We start from the raw sequence: 12,172 nt of genomic DNA, 5'->3' as shown, positions 1-12,172 counted from the left end.
AGCCAAGGAAGCTGTCTCACATTCCAGCAGGAAGCACATCTCAGCCACTTCCTGCCTCCCCTGAGGAAGTGACAGGTTGGACAGAGAGTGGGTAAGCCAGTCACACTCAAGACTGAGGTCTGGCTGAGAGTGATTTTCCAAGAAAAAAAAAAAATAAATCAAACCACTTAGAAACAGGTTCTGCAATACCTCAATAACCGGCGGATTATCAGCTTAAGTGGCAAAGTGTGTTAACGCTGCTCTGCTGTTTTTATAACACATGCTCTGTTTCCATTAGGTATACTTGCAGCTGCCACTATTAGCAAATTATACTACCGCAACTCAGAGAAGCCTAAGCACAGAGCCTCAAAACACCTAGCTGCCAACATTTCCAGACAGTCTCTTCCTCCGTGTGTTTAGATGACAATCACAAGTCACGGATTTTAGAAGAGTTTCCTAAATACATTTCCTAGAGTCTATTTAGTCTCGGACGTCACACACCTCTTGTTTGTACAAATGTTTTTTATTGTGTGAAGCATGCTGTAACATCTGCTGTAGAATGATGCTATAGACATAAACTTTTCATGATCGGCTAGACCTGCCAAATGTAAAACGCTGGGTTTATATGCTAGTCCACTGCCACACAGCAATTATCCTGTAAAAACACAAGTTCTAACAACAGCACAAAATGGAACCAAAACAAGTACACAGGAGAAGTTATTTCCCCACATTTCAACTATGTTTTCTCCTTTTGTGCTCCCTCATTGATTTCTGAGAGAAATATGTGTTTTTGTATGTTTACACAACAACGCAGGGCTAACCCCAAAGAATGTAACAGAGATACTGCACACATCCGATTCCTCATTTCACGCCCAATTTGGCTTAATATGTTGTGCTTTTCATAACTCACTACAAAATACATTCTAATGGGAGCAAATAAGAGTGCTGCAAGTCCACTGGGAAACAGAAATCACAGTTACAGGCTTTTTTTGGGGGGACACATGCATAAGATACATCCACGGATTTTGTCACAATGAGTGCTTGCATGTTATTTGGTCCATGTAAGTGCCTATCTTTATTTATAATGTGTTTGAATAAGATCTGACTCGCTGGGAAATAACCCTTCACTGACACTGACACTGGACAGCAATGACCTGTTGTCACTCTAAGGCCACTGTCGAAAACCTACACACTAATAAACCCCGCAGCAGTAAAAATAAATTGCAGCATTTGTACTGGGGCTCCTGCTGACAGGTAGGCAAAGGTTTTTGCCCAATTACAGGGGGGAAAGCAGGGGGGATGAAGCAGGATAAGGCGGGCCTCTAGAATAGACCTAATGAGGACGTGGTATGATTGCTGCGGGACTGGAGAGACACACGCTCATTTGTGCCTACAGCAAGTGTATTCGATTGGTACAGAATGGCCAGAATGAAGTGGCAGAGAGAGCGATAGAGATAGACGGGGAGAGATAATGGAAGTGAGAAGGATTGATTCCTCACTCAATGTGAGAGCATGTGGGAGGAGATGAGATGCTGCGACTGAAAGTGGGAAAGAGCGATGGATACAGAAAGTAAGTGAGTAGTCAGTCCATCAAGTCAACTATCCCCTCACTCTCTTCCTCCCATCCATCCGTCCTCCATCCATACATCCATCTCACTCATAGAAACACAGCTGACAGAGGCAGTGTTAGGGGAACCATACATAATGATACAAGTCTTCAAATCACAGACTCAATGCATGCAAACATATCTGAGCCTGTAACACAGCCAGCGACACTTTCTCAAGACTGTGCGGCATTCACCAGGGGGAGAACAAAACCTGGAAAACCAGGGCAAACATATGACGGGAAGGGAGTATTCTGTTCAGTGAGAGTCCATTTCCATTCAGGCAACATTCAGGGAGCCTGTGTGGACTATGCAGTTCACTGTACCAAGCTGAATGTAAGCTATTGTAAATCATTTACGTCCACATATATTCATACATCCTTATGTAATCAGTGTTGCATCTCGGTGAAAGAGTGCGCTCAGTGAATCCCAGAAAACCGATGCACAGCTGATGCAATGGATATCACTGTAAGCAACAAAACACAACACGGTGTTAACAGTCTGTCTTAAATATGAAAAACAAAATTCGACTCTTCTCCCTCCTAAGCGGAATATTATAATAAAGGGTTCTTCGCCTCAGTCACTGTGACTTGATGCCATCTGAACTGACACTGTTTCTTCTTAGCTGAGAGCTATTGGAAGATTTTAGATTGCAGTGCTCTTTAAGTGTGTCTGTGTGTGACCAACCCCACATTAAACTGTTCTGAAAGTACAAAAAAACCCCACAGATTACATTTTTACAGACACCATCTTAATGGCCACATATTAGCCTGAAGATACCAGGCAAAATATGATGCATCTTTATAGCCTGAAGACCTCAAGATTAAAAAAAAATATCTCTTTAATGAACTTGAAAATGATTGTGGCCTCTGTTGACTTTGCATGTAGAGCCGAAGGTATGTTTTGGAGGCACCAAGGCTTTAAATGAAATCCAATAGCACGACAGCATATCCAATAAAAAAATGAAATCCAGTACCATCTAAGACCAGCTACAAGTCCAGAGAAACCCAGATTGGTTCAGTGCCGCATCAATATTTATATTAAAAAGATGGTATGGCATTTGTAGTGCTTCAGTACTAAAGAGGCACATAAATGAAGCTTTAATGTGTATTTGTTATACAACAGAATGCTTTCTGGGACTGCTGTAATATATTTTCTCATATTTATATCGCAAATTTGGATTTCATCTTTTCTTTTTTCTTTTTTTTTTTTTTTTTTAACAGACTGTGAGCCTCCATGGCTCTAAATTCGACATCCGGTGGCTTCAGTGACCACTGGTGTTACTTTGGGATCCTGGTAGCTTCTAATAAAAAAACTCTCAAACATGTAATGTTTTTCACAAGTTTTCAGTTTGATCTCGTTTGCCATCTCATTATATTCCTTTCTTCCACTTTCTATTATCATCTCTGTCGCTCTTCCCTGGTGTGTTTTTCTTTCACTCTCCCCGCCATCTCTCATTCCTCTCTCCCCCTCTCTCCCTCGTGCTTGTGTGAATATAGTAGTGTCTGTATCTGTGTGTCTATGTGTGTGAGTGGGAGGGGAGGAGAGCAGCATTGCTGGCTGGAGGAGGAGGTGAGAGAGAAAGAAAAAGAAGCGAGAGAAGAAGAAGAAATATACAGAGAGAGAAGCAAAGCATTTAATGGAACAAAACATGCTGTTTCAATCTCATAGATAAGGGCCGCCTACTCACCACTGTTTATCTCAATGCAGATTACTCCTCCTTTTTACAATCTATATTATTCCCTAAGTATATTATGTTATATTCATTTATAGGTTTATCTTACTTATAGGTAAACAAGAACATTATCCACTTTCGACCCAACTGGATCACATTACAGTTGCTAGACCCACCATCTGTCCAACAACTATACAGTACAACACCATATTTCAAGTAGGACAATGGGAATAACCCGATTACAATAAACTGAGTCGTACTGCCTTCCTAAGACATAAGCAGGCATAATGGGATACAACAAGCCTGAACCTAATCCTTAATGGAATAAAATAGGAGAGTTTTGATTGTTTTTATGGAGGTCACGTTTCAAATTTACTACTACAACACCACACACATGCACAACCACAAGTTGTTTGATGAAAAAATTCTCAGGTTAAACAAATAATAGCCAGGAAATGAATGTTAGGAGAAAAAAAAATGGCATTGAAATCTTTTTTTTTTTTTTTTTTAAATGGCCATTTGTTCAAGAAAGGATGAAAAAAGGAAGCTTGTTGCTAAAAACCTGATGAATGCCAAATATCTATCAACAGCAAATTTTCACCAAAGGTGGCAACGATGACACATACTAAAAGTAGTGTTCTTTCTCCTGCAACAGCTCTGTAATACAGGGCCGTTCGCTTCCAGTGAGACGGCTTTTAGGAAAGAGTAAGTGCAACAGAAGAACAGTTACCTTGACAACACCTATAGAAGCGCTGCCTGATGAATGTAACGCAGACTGTACAGAGCACAGCTTATAGACAGCACACCCTAAAGCCAAATGACAAAGTTGAATACTCACTGATGATCCCAGCATATTGTTCAAAACAGTGGACTGCAGATGGCACAGCCTGAAAGCTTTATGGTGGGCCTGAAAGAGAAGAAAATACGTTTTAAGATACAGGATGATGTACGTAGTAAAGTTCGCCAAACTAGAATAAAGAGTTCAGCCCAGTGGCCCTAGATAAAAGAATGCAGAAACTACATAGAAAACAATACTTAAATATAAGTTCAACAGGTAATGTGACCCCTCCAGCCTGATAAAATGCTCTGAGCACGATTGGAGGGTATAGTAAGTGGTAACTGAGGAAAAGATTTTTTTTTTAATCCCAAACATCAATTCAAAACTAAACTTTTACTTACTCTACAAAAATGGTAGAATGGTAGAGCTGTTATAACATTAAAATTGATTCACATGAATCGCTCAAGAGCTTAAAAGGTTCAAGTCAGTAGTGATCAAATGACCCATATTAAGAATAAGGGCTGCAACTAGTAATTATTTTAATATTGATTAATCTGCTGATTATTTATTTATTTTATTATCTTTTTTGGGGGGGAGCTTGAAGAGTGATTCACACAATTAGTCAATTATGAAATAGTTGTTGATTAATTTTCTGTTGAATGGCTAATCTATTCAGGTCTTCAAGCAATGGAAACATAATTAGAGAGCAGCTTTCTGGACTAACTGTGTGGGCTGAACAACCACAGCTGATTTTTCATTACACTGCTAACAGGCACTGTGCATAGCCTCAACGGCTTCTCATATTCCTCAATGCTGCACCTGTCCAAAAGCACTGGAGAGTCAGAATTTTGACTCCTCCTTTAAGGACTCATTTTATTTGATATCCATCTCTAATAAGCTAAATTCAACTGAGAAAAACAACCTATTTTACAATAAGAGTCCTGATCTTAAAAAAAAAAGAAAAGAAAAAAGAAGTGATACTCAAGAGAAAACAACAAGAGCCTTGGCTTAACTTTTGATAATGCAAATTCTGCACTGTGACTGAGGAATATGCGTGCATAATTTCATGACTCCATGTATTTCATTCAATTTCAAGTATTATAAATGGCTCAAGTGGGACATCATGCACTTTGTCATGTGAACTGATGAGCACCCCATCAAACGGACTATTTTTTTTTTTGTTTTTACGATTAAAAGGTCGATAAATTAATTAAGCAACATCAAACAGAAAGACACATCCCGTATTTTTCGAGGGACGGCTCAACATGTTTCCGCTTATTAAAATGAGTCCCAAAGGCCTCTGGGAAAAAATACCAGTGCTGACTTTAATGGAGTATCTCAGAGTGATAATGGTATTCCAAGTTCAAGGACCATCTGAGCCACACTAACAAGACTCTAAAAATCATCATGAATATAATGAAGCATAAGTCTCATTTCAGTCACAGTCTAATTAATGCCGTCCATTAGAGTAGTTACACAAGTGATCTGCATTTATAATGCTCATAGCCAGCTTTCATGGTCACCAAAGAACTAAACATCACAAAACATGCTTTAAGTTGGGGGGGGAAAAAAAAAAAAGCAAACTGTACAGTTGGTCACAAAGGTTAACGAGAGTGCAGTGTCCAGTGTATTCACACCTCAAACAAATCATCCTGCAGTTGTTTCTAAACACACACACACACCAACACACGTGTATTTCATTTCCTCTCTGTGAAGGTTGGCTGCGTTTCCTGGAGAACCGAGGCAGCAGCCGCCGCCAACTCTGCAGACCACAGAGACACTTGTTATAAGTTCCATCTGTGTGGTCGCATGAATTCATTCGATTTGACTTGATTTGTGATTTTTACTCATGACTACCAACTTTAACATTTTGCTTCCTACCAGATATCACCAATCCAGTAATTATCTTGTTAGCCCCAACTCAAGGCGCTATGGTCTGACAGATCTGACAAACACAATCTCTGTGGCCTCAACTTGATGTGATTGAGAGCTTAACTGAATCAACTCTGCGTGGTCTCAGACTTTTGGACCCCACTGCATATAGAAAAATGCCCCAGCTGGGTAGTATTAACATTAAGCCGGCATAATATGAAAAAAATATTAAATGATGCCGTCTGGTCTAAAAGCAAGGAACTGCTTCATGCAAGGTATTAGCAAAGCACAAGTGTTATATATCAGCAATTTCTCGATCAACCTGAATAAAGATCTGAAATCCAAGATGCCATGCAGCATATTGTCTTTATTGTCTCATAAATAAATTTAGACCACACTTGAGTTTCACATTTAATTCCAGGGAAACTTTCATCCCACAGAAAGGGGCCTAACGGCTTGTCACCAGTATCAGTTTTCAACACCTGGTAATGATTCAGGCAACTGTTTAGCAGAAGTGTTAAACAACATGAAAATGCAATCAATAAATGCTGACACATCTCACCTTGCGATCAATTTAGTCACTGGAGGAAGATGTAAACAGCTTCATCGGTCATTAAATATACAGTTTTATAATCCGATGTGGTGTCTCTGCGCATTTTCCCTTAAGGTTAATGTTATACTTTATAAAACTGCATAATTCATACTGACATGAGCGGGGGCAGTCAGGCGAAGCGGCACATCCCCTATTATAATATGCTGCAGGAACCCCGTAATTATGAACAATATTCTACATATCTAATACGCTTTAGATAATATGCTGTTTTTGAACTGCCAACAAAACTTTTTATCTGGGGAACACGAAACATTCAGAATTCAGATGGAAGAGACCGAAAAAAACTGCATTATTTCTATTCCTACGTGCCTAATGGAATAAACTACAAACACATTTTATGTTCCAATTATGAATTCTAAACTTGACTACATTTTTCCTCCTGAGCCTAAACTGGTCGGCTTCACTGCCATATCTGTATATGCCAGGCTATTAGTATAGACCGCTGACTTGGACCTTAGACCGCTCTATAGTCTGTTTCTGCATGCTGGCATTAGCTTAATGAGGCTTGCAAATGGTCTAAACACATCAGTGTGGGTGAAACGTCTACTCCATGCTAACTGGAACAAATGCACACAGTTACTCAGCATGCACTCGGCTCTTTCTACCACTATCCACAGTTGCTTAGTTAATGAAAGGACAAACAGAACCCAAGCACTAGTCAACTATTCACCAAACCTCCTATTATACTGTATCTCACACTCTACTTATCTTTCCCCGCAAGATAGAAATCAGAGATGTTACGCAACTCGCATTTTAGGACTAATGCCCACACCTGGTCAAAGCAACATGAGGGCTGACAAGTCACAGAAAGAAAAATTGACTCTGTATGGGCATGGTAAAAATCCATGCCCGTTTTCACCACGTATCCATTAACAAAAACGCCTTCTTTCTTTCCTTTTTTTTTTTTTTTTTTTTGCTGTTGGTTTTCTGGCTGGGAAAATGAATACAAGAGTCTGACTAATGCTGGAAAAAATGACAGACAGCTTACACATTCCTGACCCACATATTTAAGAGATAATAGAAAAAACATTCAATGGAAGTGAGCATGCAAACTTGAATGAGACATCCAGTAACTACACGGACAAACCCTTAGTTCCATCTCACCAGTTAACCACTAGGACGCCGGTGGTGATGGCTGCTGCAAGGCCTTCAACTGGCTGAGCAAGGCCCCGCTCACAGGAACCTGTCCACTAGTCATGCTCTTTATTACCAGTTAATGATTGTGAGTCCTGTTTCAACACATTTACAAAGTGTGGCCTCAGTCTGTAGGTTCACAAGACACATGCCTCACGGGTCATAAGAAAATCCAAAATACTGCCGGTGACTCTGAAGCACTGGCTGCTCACCTAGGTAGATAAACTAAAAAGAATTCAGCACTGTTTAAATGACTTACTGAACATAACTAACCACAAGTAATCATTTATTCTTAGGAATACAATAGGATGAGAACTACAAAAGCAAATGCATAATCCACTTTTGTCCTGGGAAGCACGGGGAGCTGCTGCAACGTCAACACCGTGACAGACTGAAGGACTGAATGCAGATGAGAAAAAGAATCACCATGATCCAGACAAAGCAAGAGTAGAAGGTAGAAGAAATCAGAAGAGATTCAGAGTTTTTGTTTTTGAACAAATTATCAAGCATGTTCTGGCCTCTCAGCTTCACACCACCTTGGATTAAAAGATTACGTCCACTTCATAAAATCAAGTATCAATTTAAAATTCAATGCAAAACATCACATAAATGTGAGCCTGAGTTGGCTTCTTACTGTAGGCATGTTCCATTAGCCTTGGATTAAAAACAAAATTCCTCAATATGACAAAAAAGCAGGTTGTGATTAAGAAGAAAGTGTACTTTGGCAAGATTTTCTGGGAGACATCTTGACAATACAAATCATGCTGTGGTATACTGGACTCAGACAGAGCATTAGCTCAAGTTGCAGGTCGTAAAACAGACAAAGCCCAGATATCTGGCAGCACACACGAAAAAGGCAGAAGAGGATTTAAGGAGGGAGAGTTCTCTTCCCAGTCTGCTACTGATGGTTATGGTTCCTCTCAGATGAGAACCAAAGCCAATTGTCAGTCACTCCCTCCGAATGTGTGATCGGATCTCAAATGCATCCTCAATGCATCTTGGGTGCATTTCCAGGTTCAGTTTCATAATGCAGGCATTAAAAAAAATAGCATACACATCTTTAAGTTCTATCGTTTGAACAATGTTTGGCTGATTTCTTGCACCTTACTCTATGGTTGCCAAGCTGGACCTTGGTATATAATAATTTACCCTACCGGTCGTTTCAAAAGCACGCCGTCAGATGCACCGCATTGATGTAAAATCAACACCTTTTTTTAACAGCCCATAAAAATACCAACCTCAAACCCCACACTAAGTGAATTCCCCACATCACAAGAATGAGTCAATAAAGTGTGGGGTAGGCTGTGATACAACAGAGAGAGTGAAGGAGCATACCGAATAATGCCCCAAGAAGGTGTTTGGGAAAGCTCAGAGAACATGCAGAAACTCATAGTGCACCAAATTCTCTGTGGATTTCATTTCAAAGACATTTCAAATCCACTGCGAGCTAGCATGAGGAGCTTTGTTCCTCTGCCACCTATCCCCACTTTCTGCCCATTCCAAACCTATCTTCATTGTTCCGGCCAGAGTTCTCTATCAAGTCACAGCTGCCTGCCTTTCACATTCCTCAGTCATGGGGACATAAGCTTCAGTTTTCCTCTCCCACACTCCTCAACACTGTGGAAAACAGGGATACAGGCTGGCGAAGCCGCTGTGTCAAATCTATTTGTCGGTTAAACCTTCTTCAGAATGGAGCCTGGATTAGGCCTGCTTTTAGCTGCCGCTGCCGCTGCCGCTGCTGCTATTCAGCGAACCCGGTTTGTGTATTTGCTTGCGTTGACGGCGAGTGAGCTTTGACGGGCCAAGCTATTCCTGAAGCTCCCAACTTGCCATAAGGAGTTCACCCAACGGCCACAAAAGCCTCTGACATCATGGTAATTATGAGAGGTGTGTGCTTCTGACTGTTTACGTGTGAGTGTTCATGCAACTTTGTGCAATTTTTCACAAACGTAAATACTCAGAGCCTGTTCAGAGAATTAATGTTAGTCAGAAGAGCACTGAGGAGAGGACGGTTAAGTGCCATAGAAGCAATGTGGCTGGTGTTTCAGCCAAATATCTCTGTGGAAAAACAAAGGACAAAGGAGTAAAGGAAAAATGAGAAAGTCTGTGTGTTCCTGAAAAAAGCCTGGGAATCATGCACAGAGGGGAATTGAGAAAATGTGGCAAGAAGTAAAAGCATGACCGAAGTAGCAGATCTGCTAAGACTGTAAATCACACCAGAGCTGAAGTCCACAAGCAAGAGACAGGGAGGGAGGGAGAGAGAGAGAGAGGATGGTGAGATGGAAAGAGAGGGGGACAGAAAGTGTTAACGGGTAAAATCTGAGAAAGAAGGACTGCATGCCAAAGAGAGTGATACAGAAAGAAGTGAGACAGAAAAGAAGATGGTAAAGAGGGAGAGAAGTGTAGAGTCCCGACTTGAGTTCACAAGTTCAACTGGAAAAACGTTTCCATTCTCTTCACTTCCCCTCCGTCTCCAGACAGCTATGTCTCTGAACTTCACAGTGAGCACAGGAAAAGTACAAATATCAAAGATTCAGGTAGCCAGGGGAGTGTGTGTAACTCTGTGTGTGTGTGTGTGTGTTTCTGTGCACGCTGTCTCAAAAAGCCACCTGCACCACACCTCCTGATACAGACCTGGGGCTACATTAACATTTAATCCTTGTGGTCAAAGCACCTTAAAAACTTTTAACTGTTTAGCACCTCTGCCTAACCACAATCTGGCAAAGCACAAGCCCCGGCAAGTGTGTATCTCAAGTGCGTGTGTAGGTCTGTGTGGTGCCTACTGGGAACCAACAGTGTGGTAAAACCTTGATAATGAAAGCTATAAATCACAGCTACCACATCCCCAGCCTCAAAGCTCATAAACTCCGGCCCACAACAGCCTGACAGCAAAAACGTGCTTTTTTTTTTTTTAAGTTTCTTCTCTCCATCTTTCCCTTCTCGTTCACACTATAAACAACAGAAGTGGCAGGAGTAGCCATGGAACAGCCAAGTCACCATAAAGACTCTTGCCTCTTGTCTTCTCCTGACACTGTGTCTCCAAGGTGATTCTGAGTAGAAGTCCCCTCTTGTCTTTGGTGAGATATTTTACCCTTTTATGACAAAACCTGAAACGTTTTTTCTCTCACTGCACATGTGCACTATGCTAATGTAGATTACTGAGTCATATGTGCACCTACATTCACACTGCTAGGTGACCTTAGATATGTTTCCTAACAATCTGTCAGAAATCCTGCAGACCAGACACTGTGCAGCGGAGCCACGTTATTTATTTCTGTGTATATAATAACAGACGAAGCTGTATGGGACTGACAGCCAGAGCACTCGCCTTTTCAAATGAATCTAATTCTGTGTCTCCCGAACAATGTGATCATATTCCCGTGTTACTATTTTGAATCGAATGAAAGTAAAGAAATTTGAGTCACTGCTCGCCAGAAACGCACGCCAATTTACCAACCACATGCACACCCTTGGCAGGGAAGAACTGCTTATAAACAAGATGAGGAAAGAATTGCTGCTTTAGCATCAAAGTAAATAAAAGAGAGAGAGCGGAAAGCGTATGCTAATGCTTTTAATCCTGACATCTGAAGACACAAGCCTAGTACTTACAGCAATTAGCGCCTAGTCTTCTTCTCACTCTTCTCTTTGTTGTGCTGACACTCTAAATAATCTGAAAGCACCAGACACAGTCCCAGGTAGCATCATTAACAAGCAAAACCAGAAACAATGTCTGGCGAGTTCTGAGGACGGACAGCTCAAGTTAACGGATCAAATTAACAGGGGAGAGTTGACGACTGTAAACAAAGGCACATGCAAATTTCCATGTTTTCACGAACAGAAACAAAGCTCTTTGATTGGTGGTTTATTTCTACATTTAATTTTTTGATAGTCACCAGCTAAGCATGATAACAGCAGAGGTCCACGAGAATGAATCTGAGCCAAAACCACACATTTTATTGAAATATATTATACTGGGATTGTACTGTAGCACACAAAATTCATTTTTAACACAGCATGACGGATTCACTGGCCATCATAAATCATATATCAGTCTGTCCTGAGCAAGACAACTCACGATTCTTCAATTGTAGACAGTTCAACTGTCTCTATATCCACAAATTCTGACATTTTGTGCTACTGTGGAAGCAAACACTAGCTATAGTTTAATAATCCATGCAGGCAATTTGAGACTACAGAGTAGTGATCCCCAACTACGTGCCCATGAGTAAGCAGTTGTTTTCCAACCAAATACAAAGGCAGCTGATTTCAAGGGGCAATTAAGCATTAAAAATTTGGTAGTACGCAAACGTAACCGTGCATAGATACGATTCTCAAAGGATCACTGGCAGGGGGATCACTGAAGTAGAAAATCTGCACTTGTATTGATTAGGCCTAAACCGGCTGAGAGGCTGAGACTGTGAGGCCATCGGTCACAAGGCGAGGGGGGCTGATTGACAAGTGCATGTTTAATGGCCGTGAGAAACAGTGTGCAGGGGTTCCTGGGTAATCACTGTTAT

The 12,172-nt window shown here is 41.0% G+C and overlaps 1 protein-coding gene across 1 annotated transcript in view; it reads right to left on the bottom strand.

The window, feature by feature from the left end:
• The window catches only part of sipa1l1 (signal-induced proliferation-associated 1 like 1), a 67,536-nt gene that overhangs the window by 41,944 nt on the left and 13,420 nt on the right, over positions 1-12,172 (bottom strand). The window contains exon 3 of the mRNA XM_041064403.1: positions 4,097-4,165. The gene's annotated coding sequence lies outside the window, so the exon portion shown is untranslated. The remainder of the gene's footprint in view (positions 1-4,096; positions 4,166-12,172) is intronic.

This window comes from Toxotes jaculatrix, chromosome 19 (assembly GCF_017976425.1).
Source record: "Toxotes jaculatrix isolate fToxJac2 chromosome 19, fToxJac2.pri, whole genome shotgun sequence".
Classification (NCBI taxonomy): domain Eukaryota; kingdom Metazoa; phylum Chordata; class Actinopteri; family Toxotidae; genus Toxotes; species Toxotes jaculatrix.
The sequence above is the reverse complement of the archived record's forward strand: the minus strand, read 5'-3'. Positions and strand labels throughout refer to the sequence as shown.